The sequence below is a fragment of the Quercus suber genome, unplaced genomic scaffold, assembly GCF_002906115.3.
Source record: "Quercus suber isolate HL8 unplaced genomic scaffold, Cork oak 2.0 scaffold_219, whole genome shotgun sequence".
Classification (NCBI taxonomy): Eukaryota; Viridiplantae; Streptophyta; class Magnoliopsida; order Fagales; family Fagaceae; genus Quercus; species Quercus suber.
In genome coordinates this window covers 373,206-394,257 of record NW_027069677.1, presented here as the reverse complement: position 1 = coordinate 394,257, position 21,052 = coordinate 373,206, and the positions used below count along the sequence as shown (strand labels likewise).

The 21,052-nt window shown below is 36.0% G+C and overlaps 2 protein-coding genes and 1 pseudogene across 2 annotated transcripts in view; 1 reads left to right on the top strand and 2 right to left on the bottom strand.

Moving 5' to 3' along the window:
- LOC112025397 (disease resistance protein Roq1) overlaps positions 1–3,378 on the bottom strand; it is a 40,249-nt gene extending 36,871 nt beyond the window's left edge. The window contains exons 1-2 of the mRNA XM_065779873.1: positions 2,889–3,378; positions 2,562–2,650 (exon numbers count right to left, since the gene is read on the bottom strand). The gene's annotated coding sequence lies outside the window, so the exon portion shown is untranslated. The remainder of the gene's footprint in view (positions 1–2,561; positions 2,651–2,888) is intronic.
- A 14,415-nt stretch (positions 3,379–17,793) lies between these two features.
- The window catches only part of LOC112001126 (pentatricopeptide repeat-containing protein At1g66345, mitochondrial-like), a 7,136-nt gene continuing 3,877 nt past the window's right edge, over positions 17,794–21,052 (top strand). Inside the window, 1 exon segment of the mRNA XM_065779857.1 lies at positions 17,794–18,080. The gene's annotated coding sequence lies outside the window, so the exon portion shown is untranslated.
- LOC112001129 (pentatricopeptide repeat-containing protein At5g15280, mitochondrial-like) lies at positions 19,251–21,050 on the bottom strand (annotated as a pseudogene).

Genomic DNA, 21,052 nt, shown 5'->3' with positions numbered 1-21,052 from the left:
TTTTCTTTTTGTCCAATGAGAGGAAAAGAGACAGATAGATCTCTAACTGTAGCTGTGATGGTTGCCAATTCTTGATCAATTGCTTGGATTTTCTTTTTCAGGTCCTCGATAAGGGAGTTTGAGGATGAAAAGGTGTGGGTGACAACTTCAGCCATCTTTTGCTGATTATCCAGAATCTTTGAAAGAACTTGGTTTTGGGCCACAGCATTTTCTGCCTGCCAATTTAAAGCCGCTTCTGCCAAGGAAATATGCTTCTTGGTTCCATCTGGATTAACTCCAACAGGGTTTTTGATTTTCCACACATGTTTGGTGTTGGCATGAGGATGATCAAAGCTTTCTAATGGAGGAAAATTCTGTGAATAAGAAGGTGAAGCTTGATCAAACATGTAACATGGTAAAGGTTTTTGTGTATGGTTTTGGGCAATAGGGAAGGGTTGACATTTTGGTATCTAGGGAAGGATCTTTTGATAGTATGGGATTAATGGGGGGTTTTTGGTTTTGGTTATGCTCTTCTTTACATGGGGAAGGAGAAGGAAGAGGTTGTTTCTTTGTTGAATACAGAACATAGTAGTCAAATTTTCCAGAGGATTCTCCAAGGAGGTCAACTTCTGGATCTCCTGCTTCATATCTTTCTTTAAGCTTTTGCTGAGAAGCTTTCTTCTTTCTTCTTGAATTATCTTCTTCAAAATCTTCATCTTCTTGGCAGTCAACACAATTCCAAACATCCCACCATAAGTGGCCAGAAGGTGATTTTCCTTCATAACAAGGCTTTCCATCCCTGTCAAATGCCTTTATTTTAAGACCATTTTCACCAACATATGAAACCGGCTGGAGCATTGCCATTTGAGTCGGAAAGACTGTTACATCTTTCTTTCCTGGAGGGTCCATTATGAATCTTGTCTCCACTTCACCATTTGCTTTTCTGATAAAGAAAGGCTCGTTTGACTGAATTGGCTTAGTTGCTTGATGAAGCATCTCATATCTTGTAATCTATGATTCTGGAAAAATAGAAGTCATTTGTTCTCTATTTAGTTGCCTAGGAACAAATGTACACATTGGTGTCATCCCTGGATCAACTTGAATCAGTAAGGCATCATTGGATTGAGCTAGATCTGGTACAGCCATATCAAAAGCATGATTCTGGAGTCTATATGCCAGCTGATAATGAAGTGTGGCTGCAAATGTATCTTGTACCTGAGAGGCACCTGTAATCTGAACTTGTACTTTAAGAGTATCACAAAGATGAGGATCTCTGAGAGACATGTTGAATTTTACACCCTGAAGTTTTAAAATTTAGATTTTACCCCTAAAGTTTGGTGATGGTGTCTGGATTTTACACCTGATGTTTCAGAATTTGGATTTTACCTCCTATATTTTAGAAGTGTTTGGATTTTGCTCCCTAAATTTTGAGGTATTTGGATTTTACATCCTAAAATTTCAGAATTTGAAGGTGTAAAATCCAAACAGCCCTAAATTTTAGGAGGTAAAATCTAAATTCTGAAACGTTAGGGTTTAAAATCCAAACACCCCAAACTGCAAGGGATAAAATTCAAATTCTGAAACTTTAAGGTATAAAATCCAATCACCCCTAAACTTTTGGAGTGTAATTTGCAATTTCTCCTTCTATTTATTATTGATACATGACAAACATATTCTATTTATTATTGGCACATGGCAAACATATTGACATATACAGATAATTATTTGACACATGGCGTTGGTGTCATGTTCTATTTATTATTGACACATGGCAAACATATTGAGATGTACAAATATTTGTTTGACACATGGCTTTGTTTGTTCATGTAACACTAACTAAATGCATGAAGTTGTCACATGTTATCGTACTTTGTTTTAAAAAAGGAACACTTGTCATCGTTGCATGCATTCTTCAGCAAAATTAATGAATCCAACATAGAATTACAATCCAACAAAATTTCAATTAATGAATCCAACATAGAATTACAATCCAACAAAATTGTTGATATATGACCCTTAAAAAAAAATTCAAAAAAAGAGAGCACATATTAAATATAAGAAAAACAAACATTAAATGGCAGGCAACGTTGGTATTGTACAGTTTGTGTTTGATTAAAAAGCCTTACTTTCTTTTAAAAGAGAAAAAATATAAGAAAGGCTCTCAACATTAGCAGGTACTATTAATCACCAATAATATCATTTAATTTAAAAAATGTATTTTCTTAGAAAAGAAAAGAAAAGGGTTGTAGTAATAGCCACAACAATTGCTAGGAATAATTAATCTCACATGGAAGAAATGGGATTGAGAAAAATGAAGCTAAACTGTCCTAGGACAGTAAGAGTTTCAAATTTCAATTAATGAATCCAACATAGAATTACCATCCAACAAAATTGTTGATATATGACCCCTAAAAAAAAAAAAACAAAAAAAGAGAGCACATATTAAATATAAGAAAAACAAACATTAAATGGGAGGCAACGTTGATATTGCACAATTTGTGTTTGATTAAAAAGCTTTTACTTTCTTTAAAAAAAATTTAAATTAAAAACAATGTTCTGCAGACAACCAAGACAAAAAAAACCTGGGCACTTTGTATCTTGATTAGCAGTTTTGCACTCTGCCCTCACGGTGACTACTAGCCTCTTTTGCCTATTTTCCAGCACAAAAAACCTGTCCACATGAAGCCCAGTGATCCAATCATCAACATCAATCAACGCAACAATCACAAAAAAATGTAAGACTACAAGCAAATTGAAAGAGGAAATTCAAGATGAATCTCCAAAATAAGTTTATGGCATTAAAATACCAGAGTCCTAAACAGAGAATAGATATCAAAACATGATAAGATGATGTGACATGTTTAATGTTTTGAACTTGGTATTAGAAACGAATAGTAAAAGTAACCTACTCAAGTTCAACAAAAACCAACTGCAAATCGCAAAATTCTCATCAATAGACTGATTGTCAGTGGCTGTTGAAAAGATGATGATGGTAGTGTAGAGATTGAGAAAAGACGATGATGGTGGTGTAGAGAAAAAGAACAGCATTAAGAGAAAAGAACGTTTGTAATTTAACAATCACAGTTGGTATAAGTGGAGAAATTCAGATACTATAAAATAAAAGTGAAACATAAAATCCAGGATGAAATCTTTATGTTGCTCCCCTTTCACTCTACTTTCTCATCATCCAAATAAAAGTTGAAACACAAACTAAATATAATTAAAAAAAAAAAAAAGAATTCACACAAAGCATTGCATAAGATAAAAGAGAGGATCTTGAGTATGCGGATCTCGTTGTCAAGGTCGAGGAGACGAATATAGGCTTGGACAATTGGTGGGAAAAAGCTTTCCGTGTGCTCAGTTTGAGAAGAAAAAAACAGTAGAGAGACAATAATTGAAGAGGCAAACTTTTAGTATTGAGCTGGAGAGTCGAGGAAAGTTGTAGGAAGTTTCGTAATTGGAATTAATGGCTTTAGACTTTATTTTTCTTTTTTAACAACTTTTTAATTTACTTGCTTTAGTGGAAATTTTTATTTATTTATTTATTTATTTTTGGGATAAGTACTTTAGTGAAAATTTGATGACAATTATTTTTAGAGTAATTTTATGACTATAAATTATTCTACAATTTTTTTGTCACAATTTTGATATGACAGATTATGAGTTGTTAATTATCACTTATGTATAAATTTATTATTTTTTTATTAATTACATTTTATCATGTTACAATTATAATAATAAATTGTGAAAAATTTTGTGACGGTAACTTTTTCTTATTCCTGCACATTATTCCTTCTAGAAAAGAGAGAAGAATACTAACTTCTTGGTGGCCACCGCCAGCTATAAAGTCATGTTGATTATATTGCTTTTTTCCATCTATTCATAATTCAGATGCCATTGTGATGTGACATCCCTAATTGCTTTCTTTTTGTGTGTGTTCTCAGTTTGATATAATGGGAAACCCCAGGACTCCTCTGGTTCCATTAATTCATGGCTGGGAGTAGGCCTGTTCAATGAAATACCGGCACCGACAAAACCGGTCTGACCGCACCGCCCCGCCCCGCTCAGGGCTTTGCCGAAGGTTACCGGCACGGTGGTCGGCAATAGATCTTCAGTGCCGACGTCGGACCGGTGCGGCCATCGGCGCCGAGATGTGCACACCGACGAAGACCGAACCGACCCGAGCATGGTTTATATATATGTAAATATGTATAAGTATTAAGAAGAAGAAGAGCTTCAGCAGAAAAAAAAAACAGAGGAAGAACAGGCCTGTGCAAGAAGAAGAGTTACTGTGCAAGATGTTTTTTTTTTCTTTTGATCTCAGCCACAGATGCCTTTTCTTTTGAGTTGTTTCCAGCGCAGATTTCTCCTCTTTACTCTCATTTATCCTCTTCACTCTCTAAACTGTTGCTCCTCTCTCACGTTTCACATTCTCGCCTCATAGCCTCGGAAGTCAGAACTCAGTTTTCTGGGTTTTGTTTTGGTTTTAGATCTCTCTTTTTCTCTGTGTGTGATAGATAGGTGGACACCGACCTCCGCACCGACTAGAACTGCCACCGATGTTGGCGGAGAACCGTTCCTCAGGCGCGGCAGCGGCTCGAATTTTTAGGAAACCGAATGTTCCGGTGCGGTGCAGAAACGGCCACAAAAACCGGCCGCACCGCACCGTGTACAGCCCTAGCTGGGAGCTATGATAGAGACAACAATATTAATAATAAGGCTGCATTTGTTTTGGGTGAAAAACATTTTTGAAAATGCTTTTCTGTAATTACGGGTGTTTGGTTGCGCACGAAAAATCAATTTTTCGGAAATTGATTTCCGTTGACCAGTGGTCAAAGGTGAAAACCAATTCAGTTTCTATTTTTCACTTCAAATCTTATTTTTCGGAAAACTGAGAAACAGAGAGCACAAAGAGAGAGAGGGAGAAAGAAAGAGAGAGCCCAGCGCCATCGCCGATCCAAGCCCAGCGCCCATCGCCGGCGGCCACGAACCGCCGATCCAAGCTTAGAGACCATCGCCGAAGACCACGAACCCACGAACCCAGTCCCCATCGCCTCACTGCAACGAGCAGATCCAGTCGCACCTTCGATCGCACCGCGCCGCGCCGTCGATTGTCGATCTCCTTCGAACCCAGAACTCGACGCTCTTCGCACCGGCGAGTCGCACTGCGCCGCGCCGTCGATCGTCGATTGTCGATCGTCGTTCGCTTCCTCTTCCTCGATCTCTCCGTTTTTTTTTTTATTTTTTTTTTAAGTTTGATTGTTGTTGTTGTTGTTTTTTTTGATGAACTGATTGTTGTTGTTGTTGTTGTTGTTGTTGTTGTTGCTGAAATTTGCTGTTGTTGTTGTTGTGTTGTTGTTGCCGGAATTTGCTACCGGAAATTATTGTTGAATTGGCTGTGATGTTAAAATTTTTTGTAATAAAATTTGTTTGGATGCTAAGAAAATGTGAAAAAATTGTAGGAAAATAGCATTTTCCTAATAGAAACAAACACATAAAAATATTTTCCACAACAATTTTCATAATACAACCAAACACTTGAAAATATTTTCCTTTTTCGGAAAATAGCATTTCCAGAAAATAAGTATTTTCCGGAAAATATTTTACGAGAACCAAACGGACTCTTAGACAAAACTTAAGTGTAAAATTTTAGGTGTTATTTTTAAAATTTTTCTTTTAAGATTCAGTTATGTAGCTATTTAACTAAAAAATACATTTTCATTCTATGAAAAAAAATCTACATGACAAAATCTTAAAAGGAAAACCTAAAAAATAACACATAAGTACTGTATTTAATTCTTCCTCTTAAACATAAGTATTATCCACTGCCATAACAATAATTTCATATGGAAAAAAAATTAGTTTTTTTATAAAATATTTTAAAATAAATTTATAATGTAGGCCAATTTGATATAAAAGGAAACCCTGGACTCCCTTGGTTCCATAATCCATTGTCGTTGGAAACCTCACAGACCCTTAATTGGTTTACTGCGGCCAACACAATGGTCAAAGAAAGAGGACAGCTCTCTCTCTCTCTCTCTCTCTCTCTCTCACACACACACACACACACACACACATATATATAGCGCCATCGCCGATCCAAGCCCAGCGCCCATCGCCGGCGGCCACGAACCGCCGATCCAAGCTTAGAGACCATCGCCGAAGACCACGAACCCACGAACCCAGTCCCCATCGCCTCACTGCAACGAGCAGATCCAGTCGCACCTTCGATCGCACCGCGCCGCGCCGTCGATTGTCGATCTCCTTCGAACCCAGAACTCGACGCTCTTCGCACCGGCGAGTCGCACTGCGCCGCGCCGTCGATCGTCGATTGTCGATCGTCGTTCGCTTCCTCTTCCTCGATCTCTCCGTTTTTTTTTTTATTTTTTTTTTAAGTTTGATTGTTGTTGTTGTTGTTTTTTTTGATGAACTGATTGTTGTTGTTGTTGTTGTTGTTGTTGTTGTTGCTGAAATTTGCTGTTGTTGTTGTTGTGTTGTTGTTGCCGGAATTTGCTACCGGAAATTATTGTTGAATTGGCTGTGATGTTAAAATTTTTTGTAATAAAATTTGTTTGGATGCTAAGAAAATGTGAAAAAATTGTAGGAAAATAGCATTTTCCTAATAGAAACAAACACATAAAAATATTTTCCACAACAATTTTCATAATACAACCAAACACTTGAAAATATTTTCCTTTTTCGGAAAATAGCATTTCCAGAAAATAAGTATTTTCCGGAAAATATTTTACGAGAACCAAACGGACTCTTAGACAAAACTTAAGTGTAAAATTTTAGGTGTTATTTTTAAAATTTTTCTTTTAAGATTCAGTTATGTAGCTATTTAACTAAAAAATACATTTTCATTCTATGAAAAAAAATCTACATGACAAAATCTTAAAAGGAAAACCTAAAAAATAACACATAAGTACTGTATTTAATTCTTCCTCTTAAACATAAGTATTATCCACTGCCATAACAATAATTTCATATGGAAAAAAAATTAGTTTTTTTATAAAATATTTTAAAATAAATTTATAATGTAGGCCAATTTGATATAAAAGGAAACCCTGGACTCCCTTGGTTCCATAATCCATTGTCGTTGGAAACCTCACAGACCCTTAATTGGTTTACTGCGGCCAACACAATGGTCAAAGAAAGAGGACAGCTCTCTCTCTCTCTCTCTCTCTCTCTCTCACACACACACACACACACACACACATATATATATATATATATTTTTTTTTTTAAATTCTTAGGAGGTGTTTGGTAGAGTAGTTTGAAAATTGTTGTTTATTGTTTTTTGAAATACGTGTGAGTGAAAAAGTGTGTTGAAATGCGTGAAATACTGTTTAAAAACTAAAAAATGTTGTTTAAAATGGCAAACCAAACGGGGCCTTAGTCACCCAATTGTTTTTTTCTCCCCCTTTTTTCCCAGTAGTTTTGACGCAAGTCACCCAAAAGATTTAAAATCAATATTTGCATATTATGATATCTCATATTGAAAGTCTTCCACAACCATAAAATTGGAAATGATTCTGAAAAAAGTAATGAAAATTTCCCTCTTTCAAAACCCAAAATCTAAAGTAACAAAAATTAAGAAAACAGGAAAAACATATTAAATTTGCATATATGACATTAAGCCCTAGCCATTATTTTCTTCACGTCATCATTTGTTTGAGTAAGATAGAGAGAGAGAGAGAGAGAGAGAGAGAGGAAAAAGTGCTTGTAATTAGACAATCAATTGAAATACAGACGCAACATTGTTTTGTATTTTGGATTTTCTAAACAAGAATAACACTATCTTTTTTTGGTAAACTAGAATAACACTAGCACTATCTTGGTATAACAAATTTTCACCATGCCTTGTGAAACTATAGCTTATAAGCACTAGAAATTATCTAGAACATGCTTTGATTTTTTATATAATTTTATTTTCTTAATCAGTTGATCACAATCATTTTTAATTATTATTTCTTTGTCAGAAACTAATTGACTAATCATGGCTTTTGGATACTCGTGAATATATTAATCCCTTTGGGATGTTCTCATATTTGGTTTGCAAAGTTGTAGTTGTAGTGGGTTATGTACTTATATTTATCTTAATAAACCTTTCTATTTTAATGCTTTCCTAAGAGTTTCATAAAAAAAAAAAAGAAAAAAAAGAAAAAAAAAAGAAACTTTTCTAAGAGTGCTACAGCTGCTCCATTAGATGGGAAGCTATGCCACCGTCTCAAACTCACCCCAAACATTAATGATTACAATTCACAAGGATTTTGTGTACATTTAGATGTATCTAAGTTTATTTGGGACATGGGTGATAATCGCCAAATGAAAGCAAAATCAAATATGAAGGTTCAAAATACAAATTTTTAAACCTAAATTGTAAAAAATAACTTGTACTTGAAAGTGTCAAAAGTGTACTTCAGTCATTAATTCAAGCATTGTATAACATACATCAAAAGAAGTTACTGCAAAATTTTCCCAATGGAAAAATAAATAAATTTAATACCACATGTTGAACTTCGTGGGTGCGATATTCGATCAGAGCCACCAATGCCTCTTCTTGCTCTTCTCTGCTAACACCGTTGTCGTTATTGGAATCCAATTGACAAAATTTAACCATGAGCGCGCGGACCAAAATATGTTCAGTCAAAAGCCTAACAACACAAAATCAAAGCATAAATGAATAGATTGAAAGTATCAATTACCTAAAAAAAAAAAAGCGTAATAAAGAATGCAAATCACACAAGGGATGGAGAGAGAGACAGAGAGAGAGATGAGAGAGGCAGAGTTAGAGACAGAGAGAGAAGAGTGAGTGAGAAACAATGAAGGGAATGAGAATGAGACTTGGTTAAGTCTCATGTGTTATCCTTATTTATTTATTTATTTATTTCTATTAAGTCTTAGAGACTCAGGTCTCTTTAAGGAACTCGAGTCTTGGAGACAAAAGTTCCACGTAAATTTTTTTATCCATGTGAGAAACAATGAAGATAGTGGGAATGAGACTCAGTTAAGTCTCATGTGTTATCTCTTTTATTTTATTTTTTTCGGAAGGAAATTGAGTCTCTGAGACTCTAGTTTCTTTAAGGAACTCAAGTCTTGGAGACGTGAGTTCTAAGTGGATTTTTTTTATCCATGTCAGCTTTTGCCATGTCTTAGAACTTGAGCCTTTCAATGAACTCAAGTATCTAAGAATCGAGATATTACTTAACTAATTAGCTTGCTTTTTAGCCATATAACGAAATTGTTAGTAAAAATAGGGCGATTTTTTAGAAAATAACCATCAAACCCAAACAATATCATTAGTTAGGCAAACTTTCAAACTAATTTCGTTTCTAACAATTTGAGTCCAGAGGACTCGATTTTCCTGTAGTTTTTTTTCCCTGTTTTGCCAGCAACTAAGGTGGGACAAAAGTCCACGTAGGCCAGAAACCGAGTCCAGAGAGGACTCGGTTTCTATGTATAGAAACCGAGTTTGTTGGACTCGGTTTTTATACATAGAAATCGAGTCCTCTGAACTCGGTTTCTATGCATAAAAAAACGAGTCCATTGGACTTGATTTTCTAGTCTCCTGTCTTATCTCCACAGCATCATCAGTCTCATCCCAGTCTCATCCCATGGCAGACGATCACATGTACTGAGCTGGAAATCGAGTCCTTTGGACTCGATTTCCAAGAATGGTCCTCATCCCTCCACATGTTGTCGTGGGTCCCAGCTGGGACCTGTTTTCCTCCTTACCCGGTCTCACACCTTCAGCTCTTTTATTATATTCTCTTCAGAAACTCAGCTCCTCTTCATAAACAACAGCTCCTCTTCATAAACAACTTTCCTACTCTCTCACTTGCACTCACAAAACACTCATCTCACACAACACTCATCTTAGGTAATGTGTTTATAATATTGTGATTATTTGCTAGTTTTTGTTTGAAGAAAAATTTAGAACATATTAGGAAAAGTTTTGTTTTTGTTATTTGTTAGTGTAAATATTGTGATTAATTTATTTGTTAATATATTGTGATTATTTGGTAGTTTTTTTTTGGACACATTATATACACATTTATATAAGATCATGAATCTACTTAAAAAAAGATATCTATAATGACTAGTAATTATTGTGATTAAATTACAACATATTGGGAATTTTTTTTTGTTAGTGTAAATATTGTGATTAAATTATTTGCTAAGTTTTTTTTTAAAAAATTAATATTGTGATTATTGGGAATATTTAGTACCAAATATTGGGATTAATTATGTTATTACAACATATGAGAATATTTGTTTTGTTTGTTAGTGTAAATATTGTGATAATATGCTAAGTTTTTTTAAAAAATTACTATTGTGATTAATTATTGGGAATATTTAGTACTAAATATTGTGATCAATTGTTAGGAATATTTAGTACTTCTAAGTCTTTATCATGGATATGAAATGGATTATGAGTTTGATACCTAAGATAGTATTTGTAGTCTTTTTACCATAAATTATTTCAAGATATACCTCTTAGGATTTGTAACAGAGATTTCAATGATAACTGGTTGGTATATAATATTTTTGTTCATCATAACTTATTTGAATGGGTTTTGAAAGTCATGCCCCTAAAATGATTTGGAATTTGTAAAGAATATGAATTTGGTAATGACTATTTTTGTAAGATTACTAAAGGTGAGTATATGCAAATTTGGTTGAGGTTAGTATTGTTTCCATATAAATATATACTACAGTGGACCCCTTACCAATGCCAACCCTTATGACGGATTCTCATTTCAAGGTCTGGGTATCCAGTGCTACTATATGATGATATGCCGTAAGCTAAAGACCTTGAATGAGTTGAAAGTAAAAATTATGGCAGAGTTGCAAGTGAACCCTGCTTTGCATGACATACATATTACTTTTCGTTCTCCATATGAAGTCCTCAATCAATGCATTAATTACAGATATATGGAGATAACAGAGGACAAACATGTGAAATTCATGTTTAGTAAGATGCAAAAATGGGAACAAGCAGCAGATTTTGAGTTGTACGTCACTTTGGACCCCCGTGCAGAAGTTGGCGTAGAGGAAGAAATTGTACAAACAACTACATCTCTACAGTTTGCAGTCTTAGATGATCGATGCACCACATTGGGAGGCTATACACCCCCTTTTCAAGAGACACCAGCAACAATTGAGAGCGAACTTGGAAATAGATATGAAGATCAATTTTGTACACATCGAGGTGAATCCTCTACAGTTCCAGTAGTTGAAGATGAAGACGAAGACTGTGTTGGGGAAGATGTTGACGATAGAGATGAGTACGAAGAGAGGATTGACAATGGCGACTTTGACAGGGGTTTTGATGACCATGAAATTACTCCCATTCTTCATGTTGATGATATGGCTAAATGTGATGAAGATGATGCGGACGCTAATGTTAGAGTTCAACATGTTACAAATACGACCCCTATTTATGAAACTCCTACCTCATCATTTTATGAAAATACTTGGGAAAATATGGTTGATCCTGAAGTTGTTCAGCAAGCATTTGGTTCTTCTTGGAATGCGGACATGAATTTTGCGAAAGGGTTGATTTTTGCAAATAAAGAGGGGGTGAAACGTGCAGTAACAATTTACGCTGCAAAGCATAACAGAAACATTATCACTAGTAGGTCAACCAAAAGTAGACTATCTGTGAAATGCGTCGATGAGTCATGCATATGGTACGTTGGGGCAGTCGAGAAGCCTGAACATGGACTATGGATGGTCACATCTTATAGGGGTCCTCATAGTTGTATACCCCTTGCCATGGCCCTTGATGGTAGAATGATTGATTGTAATTTTCTTGCAGTAGAATTTATTCCATTGTTGCAAGAAAAACACACGGCAACAATTTATCACCTCAGAGATTTCATTAAAGGGAAGTATTATGGGCATAAGCTTTCTTACTATAAGATATGGGATGCGAAACAACGAGCTATTGCAAAGATATTTGGGGATTGGGAAGAGTCTTACCAAAGGTTGAGAAAGTTATTGTTGGCATACTTGGATCAAGAACCTGGCACTCAGTTCTGGTGTCACACCATACCCAGGGACAAGTTCGGTGATACAATATTGCGCTATGTATTTTGGGCTTTCACTCCATGCATTGAAGGATTCTGACATTGTAAGCCAGTGATCAGTATTGATGGGACCCATTTGTATGGTAAATATTGAAGGGTGTTGTTGATTGCAATGGCCACCAATGCCAACAACAAGGTTTTGCCTCTCGCCTTTGCCATTGTGGACAAAGAGTCAGGGCCTAGTTAGAGGTGGTTTTTAGAACGCCTCAGGAATGCACTGGGGGATGTGATAGTAGATAAGGACATCAACATAATTTCTGACCGACATAAGGGTATTCAAAATGCAATTGCAAACTGGCCTAGAGATGATGATGGATGAGTATGAGTAGTTCACAGATATTGCCTTCAACATGTTGCTAGCAACTTCAACATGCATTTTTTGGACGCCACTTTAAAGTCATTGGCCTTGCAAGCAGGGTATGCTACTCAGGAAGCTAAATTTGAGTTGTACATGCAACCTATCAAGGAAGCCGAGATCGAGGCCTTTAGGAAGAAACGGAGAACCGAGCGGCAGGAAAATGAGCCCGACTCATCCATCATGCCATACACATATCTAATGCAAGAGGATTTAGAAATGTGGACCCAACTATATGATGGTGGATACCATTATGGGGCTATGACAACCAATGTCTCGGAGTGCTTCAATGGAGTACTCAAAGGTGCCTGTGGCCTACCCATTGCTGTAATAGTTGAATTCACTTGGAGCAAACTTGTTACGTATTTCCATGATCGACACAAAGAAATTACTCATGATCTCTCAAATGGCAAGGTATGGAGTAAATATGTTTCTTGTAATTCCAAGTAACTGGAGAGGATAAACAAGGTTGCAATCAATTTTTACAAGGCAAGTTTTGATGGTGCTATATTCAAAGATAAATAAGCAGCAAGGATCAGAGTGATTATTAGAGACTCGGAAGGAAGGGTTATTAGGGCCTTATCACAAGAAATTCTGCTACCACAAACAGTGGAGGAAGTGGAAGCTTTGGCTTGTCAATGTGCGATTATGTTTGCTGTTGGGATTGGTTTATACGAAGTCATCTTTGAGTAGATGATGCCATGGTCATCATCAACCAAGTCCAGCAAAGAGAGCCATGTAAAACTCATATTCGAAATGGACAAAGTTTACATCCAGATTTTCATAAATAGGGGGACAATATCTAAGCTATGTAGGGGATTAGAAATTTTCGGAAGTCTAAAATTTAGAATGTGATTGATAGATTAATTTGTTATGTGTTGATTCTTTCAGTTTTTACGGCAACTATAAAACAAGTTTTTTTAGCTATGAAACTAGTAAAAATAAGACTTTATAATAGAATAAATGATGAACTTTTTGGCAAATAATATGATAGTTTATATAGAAAATGAATTTTTTTTATTACATGAAAAATTGTCTTTATGCATGATTTTGCTGTGAAACGTTCTTTTTGGATATTTTTCTGTCTGTCTATAGTGAATTAAATAGCTTTTGTATGTTCATTAATGTTTAAGAATATGATGATATATTGAAGTTGATAATTTTGTATTTAATAGACTTATAAATTATGTTTATTATATCAATGTTACAAATCGGCCTTCTTAAATAAAAATTCATGGCTACGCTTTTGTTGTTACTCGTGGGGGACTTATGTAATTTTGAAAGTGGAGTTGCACTCCCCTAAGACTACACGTGAGTTTAGGTCAATCTCTTCAACTACAGTTAATAAGTATTTCTTGCGCAGCTACATAATAGCATTTATAAAACTCAACTAGCTACCAATAAAGCAATAACAACTATATCTCCCAAATCTCAAATCTTTACAAATTTTACTACAAAAAGCTTACACATTGTTGTGGAAACAAAATTAAGAAACTAAAAAAAAAATGTAACTTGGTGGCACTTCCACAGCTACAAGATAATAAATGAATATTTGAATTAGTTATTGTGATAGGTGACACAACAATTTTTAAGACTTAAAAATAAAATTTGTAAAATATCTAACATCACTTTTTCTTTTCTTTTTTTATACTTCTTAAAAGTTGAGATAAAAATATACGACTCACATGTTTTATTTTAAAATAAAAAATCAAGTTAAGCTTTGGGGGCTATAATATGTTAGGGACCCTACATGGGAATGTTTCTAAAGCTAAACCAAAATAACTTGGAGCTCATAGATAGGTTTCTTTCAGGCCACAAAATTAATATCTTGTCTTTATTTTCATCAATTCTCACTATACAGAGAATAAACAATATTCTTAGTTTCTCACTGTATAAAGAGTACTTACAAAGACTAGGGATGAAGGATGTTAATTATTATATATGAGCCATCAACTTATGCATCCAACTCCAAGTAACAAAGAATTATATCCTGTATCGAGTATATATATCATCTCTCTCATAGCAAATAGGTCCCACTTTTATATATATATCATCTCTCTCATAGCAACAGTCAACCAATCTAACTTAACCCAACTAATGGGCATGACTATGCATTCAAACCTAGTAATACCATTGACAAACTTAGAATTTTAGAAATGGAAATTAAAAAAAATCAACATAATGTAAAAGGATAAGAAGAGAATATTCAGCACGTGGTCGGTTTTAATTTTACCTTGCCTTCCCAAACAGCGCACGATCGATGAGTTGTTAGAAACCTTAACACCAAATTCTCAATGGGACTAGGTCCGAACTCATCACGACTCTGAGCAGGAATAGCAGCCATACTGCACGAAGTTTAGGGAGTCAAGAGTAATATAAGCACATGTTGAACATAAATTGGCAAGGATCAACAGGTCATGATCAATTAAAATGTGACTCAGCAGGTCATGATCAATACTAGCTAAAGAGCTGAATTCTCCTTGTTTTTTAGTAAGAAGATAGGCATTTAAGGCAATGGAAGAATTAAAATGTACAAGCAAAATCTTTAGCTTACACAGATTACATTTGACAGAATGAGAAACTTTTTGAATAAATAGTACAAGTAAAGAACATTTAGTATACAAGTGTAAAAAAAAAAGCTCGAGCACATTTTCTTGAAGGCCAGCTAGATGACCATAATCAAAATCTTACATTTTTCTTGAATTGAACAAATCATTTCCTCACATAAATTTGAACAAATCATTTCCTCACATATGCTGAGTATCAGATGTGGCAACAAACTCTGCACCCCCCTAAAATCTATCAAGTACAATCAATGCATGCCAATCATCCTACCAATAAACCCAGAAAAAAGAGAGAGTCCTTACTTTTATGAGGTAGTCGGAGCCAACCACTAAGGGAGAAAGACTGAGCGAGGTGGAGACGGAGCGATGGCGACGGAGTGAGAGGGGTGACGGCGACGGAGCGATGAGAGTGAGACTGAGATTGAGAGATAGTGACGGAGCGAGAAGGAATGAGAGTGAGACTGAGAGACTGAGAGTGAGAGGGACTAAGAGACTGAGAGTGAGAGGGATGAAATTGAGAAGGAATCAGAGTGAGAGAGCGAGAGGGACTGAGAGACTGAGAGTGAGAGAGTAAGAGTGAGGGAATGAGTAACTGTGTGTTTTGAACATTTTTTTGTGTTTTGAAGTTGAGTTTTTTTGAGTTCGTGAGATGAGTGATAGGTGGACGAAAGGAAAACGAGTACACTGGAGTCGATTTCCTTTAAACCAAAACGAGTCAAATGAACTCAGTTTCTGGGCTTGTAAACTGATTTCAATTAACTTGGTTTCTGGGCTTACAAACCGAGTTCAATGAACTCGTTTTCTTGGCTTACAAAACAAGTCCAATAAACTCGGTTTCTGGGCTTACAAATTAAGTCCAAAGAACTTGATTTCTGGCTTACGTGGACACGTTGGCCACCTTAGTTGCTGGCAAAACAGGAAACTCAAGTACAGTATACTCGATTTTATAACCCAAAAATCGTCCCCTCTGAACTCGAATTGTTACTAACCAAATATGTTTGAAACGTTTCCTAACTAATGATATTGTTTGGATTTTATAGTTATTTTCTAAAAAAATCCGTAAAAATAGCCTATGGGGAAAAAAAAAATCCCCCAACTGAGGGGTGGCAGGGAAATTGGGTTATTCCTATATCCAGGAAAAACACTTCCCCTTGTCAACTAAATAATGTATCCATTTAGTTTTTGTCAAAAGAATACAAATTATTATCAGATTCACAACTATTCCTGAACATGCTTACAGTTAGTTTTTCATATAATAGTATTAAGAGAAAAATGTTGGTATAAGAGGAGAAATTCAGGTACTAAAAAACAAAAGTGAAACACAAAACCCAGTAAAAAAATCTTTACGTTCCTCCCCTTTCCCTCTGCTTTCTCGTCATCCAAACAGAAATTGAAACAAAAACTAAATATCAATTCAAAAAAAAAAAAAAAAAATCAAAGAATTCACACAAAGCATTGCATAAAAAAAAAAAAAAGAAAAAAAAAAGAAAAAAGAGTACGGGGTGATCATGCTTATCCCAAAATCTTAAAAAAAAAGAAAAAATTGAAACATATAAACAAACATTTATACTCTTCAAAAAAAAAAATAATAATGACTAATTGTACCAATGTACAAATTGTAATTGGCTAATTGTCTAATTCTATTGTTTGAGTGTCTTCAGAAATCAAAACTCTATGTTTTGCGTTGACCAGTCATTATCAACACTCATCATCCCCGTACTTAGATAGGACTCACCACAAAAACCCAAACCCGAATCCACTCTATTCTTCCTTTAATTCCTTACAACTGATCTCCTCCACTTTCTTCTTCCTCTAATTCCTCTAATGAAATAAGAGACCCACCACTAAACCCAAAATCTATCAAGTACAATCAATGCATGCCAATCATCCTACCAATAAACCTAGAAAAAAGAGAGAGCCCTTACTTTTATGAGGTAGTCGGAGCCAACCACTGAGGGAGAAAGACTGAGCAAGGCGGAGACGGAGCGACGGCGACAGAGCGAGAGGGGCGACGGTGACGGAGCGAGAGGGAATGAATGTGAGACTGAGAGACTAAGTTGAGAGACGGCGACAAAGTGAGAGGGGTGAAGGCGACGGAGCGAAAGGGAATGAGAGTGAGACTGAGATTGAGAGACGACGACGGAGCGAGAGGGAATGAGAGTGAGACTGAGAGACTGAGAGTGAGAGAGAGCGAGAGGGACTGAGAGACTGCGAGTGAGAGGGAGTGAGAGGGAATCAGAGTGAGAGAGCGAGAGGGACTGAGAGACTGAGAGTGAGAGAATGAGAGTGAGGGCGTGTGTTTTGAACTGTGTGTTTTGAACGTTTTTTTGTTTTGAAGTTGAGTTTTTTGAGTGCGTGCGATGAGTGACAGGTGGACAAAAACGAGTACACTGAAGTCGATTTGCTTTAAACCAAAACGAGTCAAATGAACTCAGTTTCTAGGCTTTTAAACTGAGTTCAATTAACTTGGTTTTTGGGCTTACAAACCGAGTTCAATGAACTCGTTTTCTTGCCTTACAAAACAAGTCCAATAAACTCGGTTTCTAGGCTTACAAATTAAGTCCAAAGAACTCGATTTCTGGCCTACATGGACACGCTGGTCACCTTAGCTACTGGCAAAACAGGAACTCAAGTATAGTATACTCGATTTCATAACCCAAAAATTGCCTCCTCTGAGCTCGAATTGTTACTAACCAAATATGTTTGAAACTTTTCCTAACTAATGATATTGTTTGGATTTTATAGTTATTTTAAAAAAAAATCCCAGGGTTCACCCATAAACCCCGACACAACAAAAGAAAAGTCATAGACTCAACCAGCAACGCACCCAGAGAGCACCCTCTGAAATCAAATACATTCTGGGTTACAACCAGCAGCTGCTGACACTACTTGAAGTGGCCAATGATAGCAAATGAAGAGAGTGTGGTATTGCCTGTAACAAGCTCCCTCCTTGGTTTCTGCTTTTGGTTGGTACATTACTCTGCTTCTTGTGTTTCTAATTCTTGGGTATTTGGTGTGCTCTGGCTCTCTGTTAGCCAGATGTCAGACTGTTCAGAACTTGCCTTACTGGTTGCTGGTTGGTGATTGGTGAGTGATTACTTCATCTCTCTATGAAAATCTAGTTTTCTTTTAATTCATTTATTCCAAATATGAACTTGATTGCCTCAAACAACTGGCTTGTGAGTTAATTTTATCCAGGAATTGAAATTTGTGCATACCCACTAGTGGATTCGATTGTTTTTTTTTTTTTTTTTTTTGCATTATTGTTTGGTGGGTTCAATTAATTCAGTTGTCTTTTTATGCATGCCCGCTTTTGCCTTGTTTCTTTTGGATTTCTATGCATACCATCTGAAATGATTGTTTGAAAGAACTGTCTGGTGAATTAGTTTAATCCAAAATTGAGTTTTGCACACCCATTTGTGCATTTGAATGTTTTGAAATTTTTGCTGATTGGGTTCAATTTTAATTCTGCATATTTTCTTTAGGATTTGGTTTCTCTGCAGCAATTATTTTTCAGGGTTTATTTCTTTTCTTTTTTTGGTTGTAAAAGTGTAAATATTTACATAACCTCTTGTGAACTTTGTTTTAGAATAGATTATAACCTAGAAACTTGACAGGCTTCGAAGCTGGTTCTCTAGAACTCTAGAAGATCTTCAGTAACATATGTCATTGAAGTTTCTATGTTTATATAGGCACGTGTACTAGGTGGTCGAAGAAATGACTAAACAGATTGCAGCTATATCAAATGATTTTTTTTTTATTGGCAATAGCATCATCACCAATGACAATGTAAAACATATTGTAACAAAAGCTAAACACTGAACACATGAAGAATTTCGTCTTTGTTAAAAAATTAGTATAATACACTGTTCCATGCCAACTGGCTGTAGGAAGGTTTCAAAACTATACTGCATTATTTTATTAGTTCAAATTTTGGGGTCTCACCAAAGCTGACCACCTCAGAAAAAACTCAGCCTATTGACGTGATAACTGATCATTCTGGCCATGACATGGAATGGAAAATGAAAATTGACGTTTAACATTTCTGAATAAAGTTAGAGCTTTCAATTAAGACTGGCAAACTTGATCACCTACTTTGCAATAGCCTCAGACAACATCCGAGTACCAGCACCACCGAATGCAATCTTAAAATTTAGACTAGTATGAGGTTTGTAAGCACAACCAACTTACAACATAACAAAAAAAAAAAAAAAAAAATTGAATAGCACTCAAAATCCCAGTTTCATGTTTGCCGAATTACCCCTTGGCGTTGGAACCCCTTTTCCCAGCAAATCCACTTACAGAAAGAAGCCTTGATAGAAAGCCCTGGTTGCTGTCGCAATTGTCCTTGTCACTGAAATTGCTTATAAGGGACCAGTGTGTCTCAAGGTCTGACTCATAATCCCTTCGTTGCATCACTTGAATGAGCTCTGATGCCTTATTGAGATTGTCTTCTAAGCGATACCTATTAATTACAGTGGAGTACATCTCCCTCGTTGGACTTTCACCAACCTGAAGGATAGAAATTAGAAAATCTTCAGCTTCTGCAGTTCGACCATTTTGGCTGAAGCATGGATGAGCATGCCCGACGTGTTAATGCTCTACTTAAGATTCTTACACAACATTTCAGTCTAAAAATCCATAGCTTCATCCAATCTATTCTGGGTACAAAACCTTGAATTACTGAATAATAACTAGTAGAATTCGGAACATTTCATTTCTTCAGCATTGTGTTCTTAAGATCAACAGCCTTGTTCAGTCTCCCATACCAACAAAAGCACTTAATTAGATTATCATAATTGATATTGTCAGGAATTAGGCATTTCTCTACCATCCTGTCCAACATATCTTCTGCTTCTTGAAGCTTATCATGGGAAAGAAGGCCCCCAACAATTGCATTTTGGATGCTTGAACCATGAACCCAACCTCTTGATTCCATTTCTTGACTCAACTGCAAGGCTTTTCCAAGATCACCAACATTACACAAGCTGCTAATTACTGCTCTCAAGCTCTGATTACTAGGTCTATTTTCATTAGAAATCATCATAGACAGCCATTGCACAGTACTTGATACATCTTTACAGTCAGAAAATCCATACACAAGAAAATTATAAGTGACTTCATTGGCTTGCAGTTCCTTCTCTTGCAATTCATCTAATATTTTATTTACAAGTGAACTGTTCCCTGTTGCAGAAAGAGAGCATATCAAAATGTTGTAGATGATGAGGTCATTTGAATATCTTTGTCCAAGCATAAGCTCCTTCAGACTCAACGCAGGAAGGACCCTACCCTCCAAAAACATCAAGCGCACCAAATTCTGGTAACTTGAGATTGAGAGGCCTAAATTTTTTCTTATAATAATACCAAGTAGATTCTCAACTTTCCTCATGTTTTTAACTTGACAATGCCCTTGTATCAGCATGTTATAAATTTCTGCATCTGGAAGTAGCCCCTTCAAAAACATATCCTGGAATAGAGTGGATACTTCTTGAATGTTGCCTGTCATACAAAACCCTTTCATTAGCGCACAATGTAAAGGAAATGTACATTTACCAGTTCCAATGCCGCTCTAAAATTTCCATGACCGTATTTCTGCTTCTGCATTACTAGTGAGTTAATCAGGTATCATGGAATCTTCAAGGACCCTGGCGACTGTTTTATCGTACTCATCCAGGTCTGTATATAAGTAGAGACCATTCCCAAGATATAGAGAAACTCTGTTTTAGAAAATCCTGCATCATTGTCCCTTTTCAACCTCACAGCTGATGGATTGAACCCCAAGACCATAAATGCTTTGGAAAGTGGATCCTCCAATGAAGAGAGCTGAAGAAAACCATGGCTAGCTATCTTGCAAACCATCATTTTCACTTCATCAAATTGTCTACCTTCACAAAATCCTGCTAATAGTATTCTGAAAGTTGATGCATTAGGTGGTGTCCCCTGATAAACCATTTCGTCAAGGATGTCTTGGGCATGCTTCCACATGCCTTCCTTAAGAAACCCACTGAGAAGAGCGTTATAGGAACATATATTAGGTTTCAGGGATTTAGTCAACATTT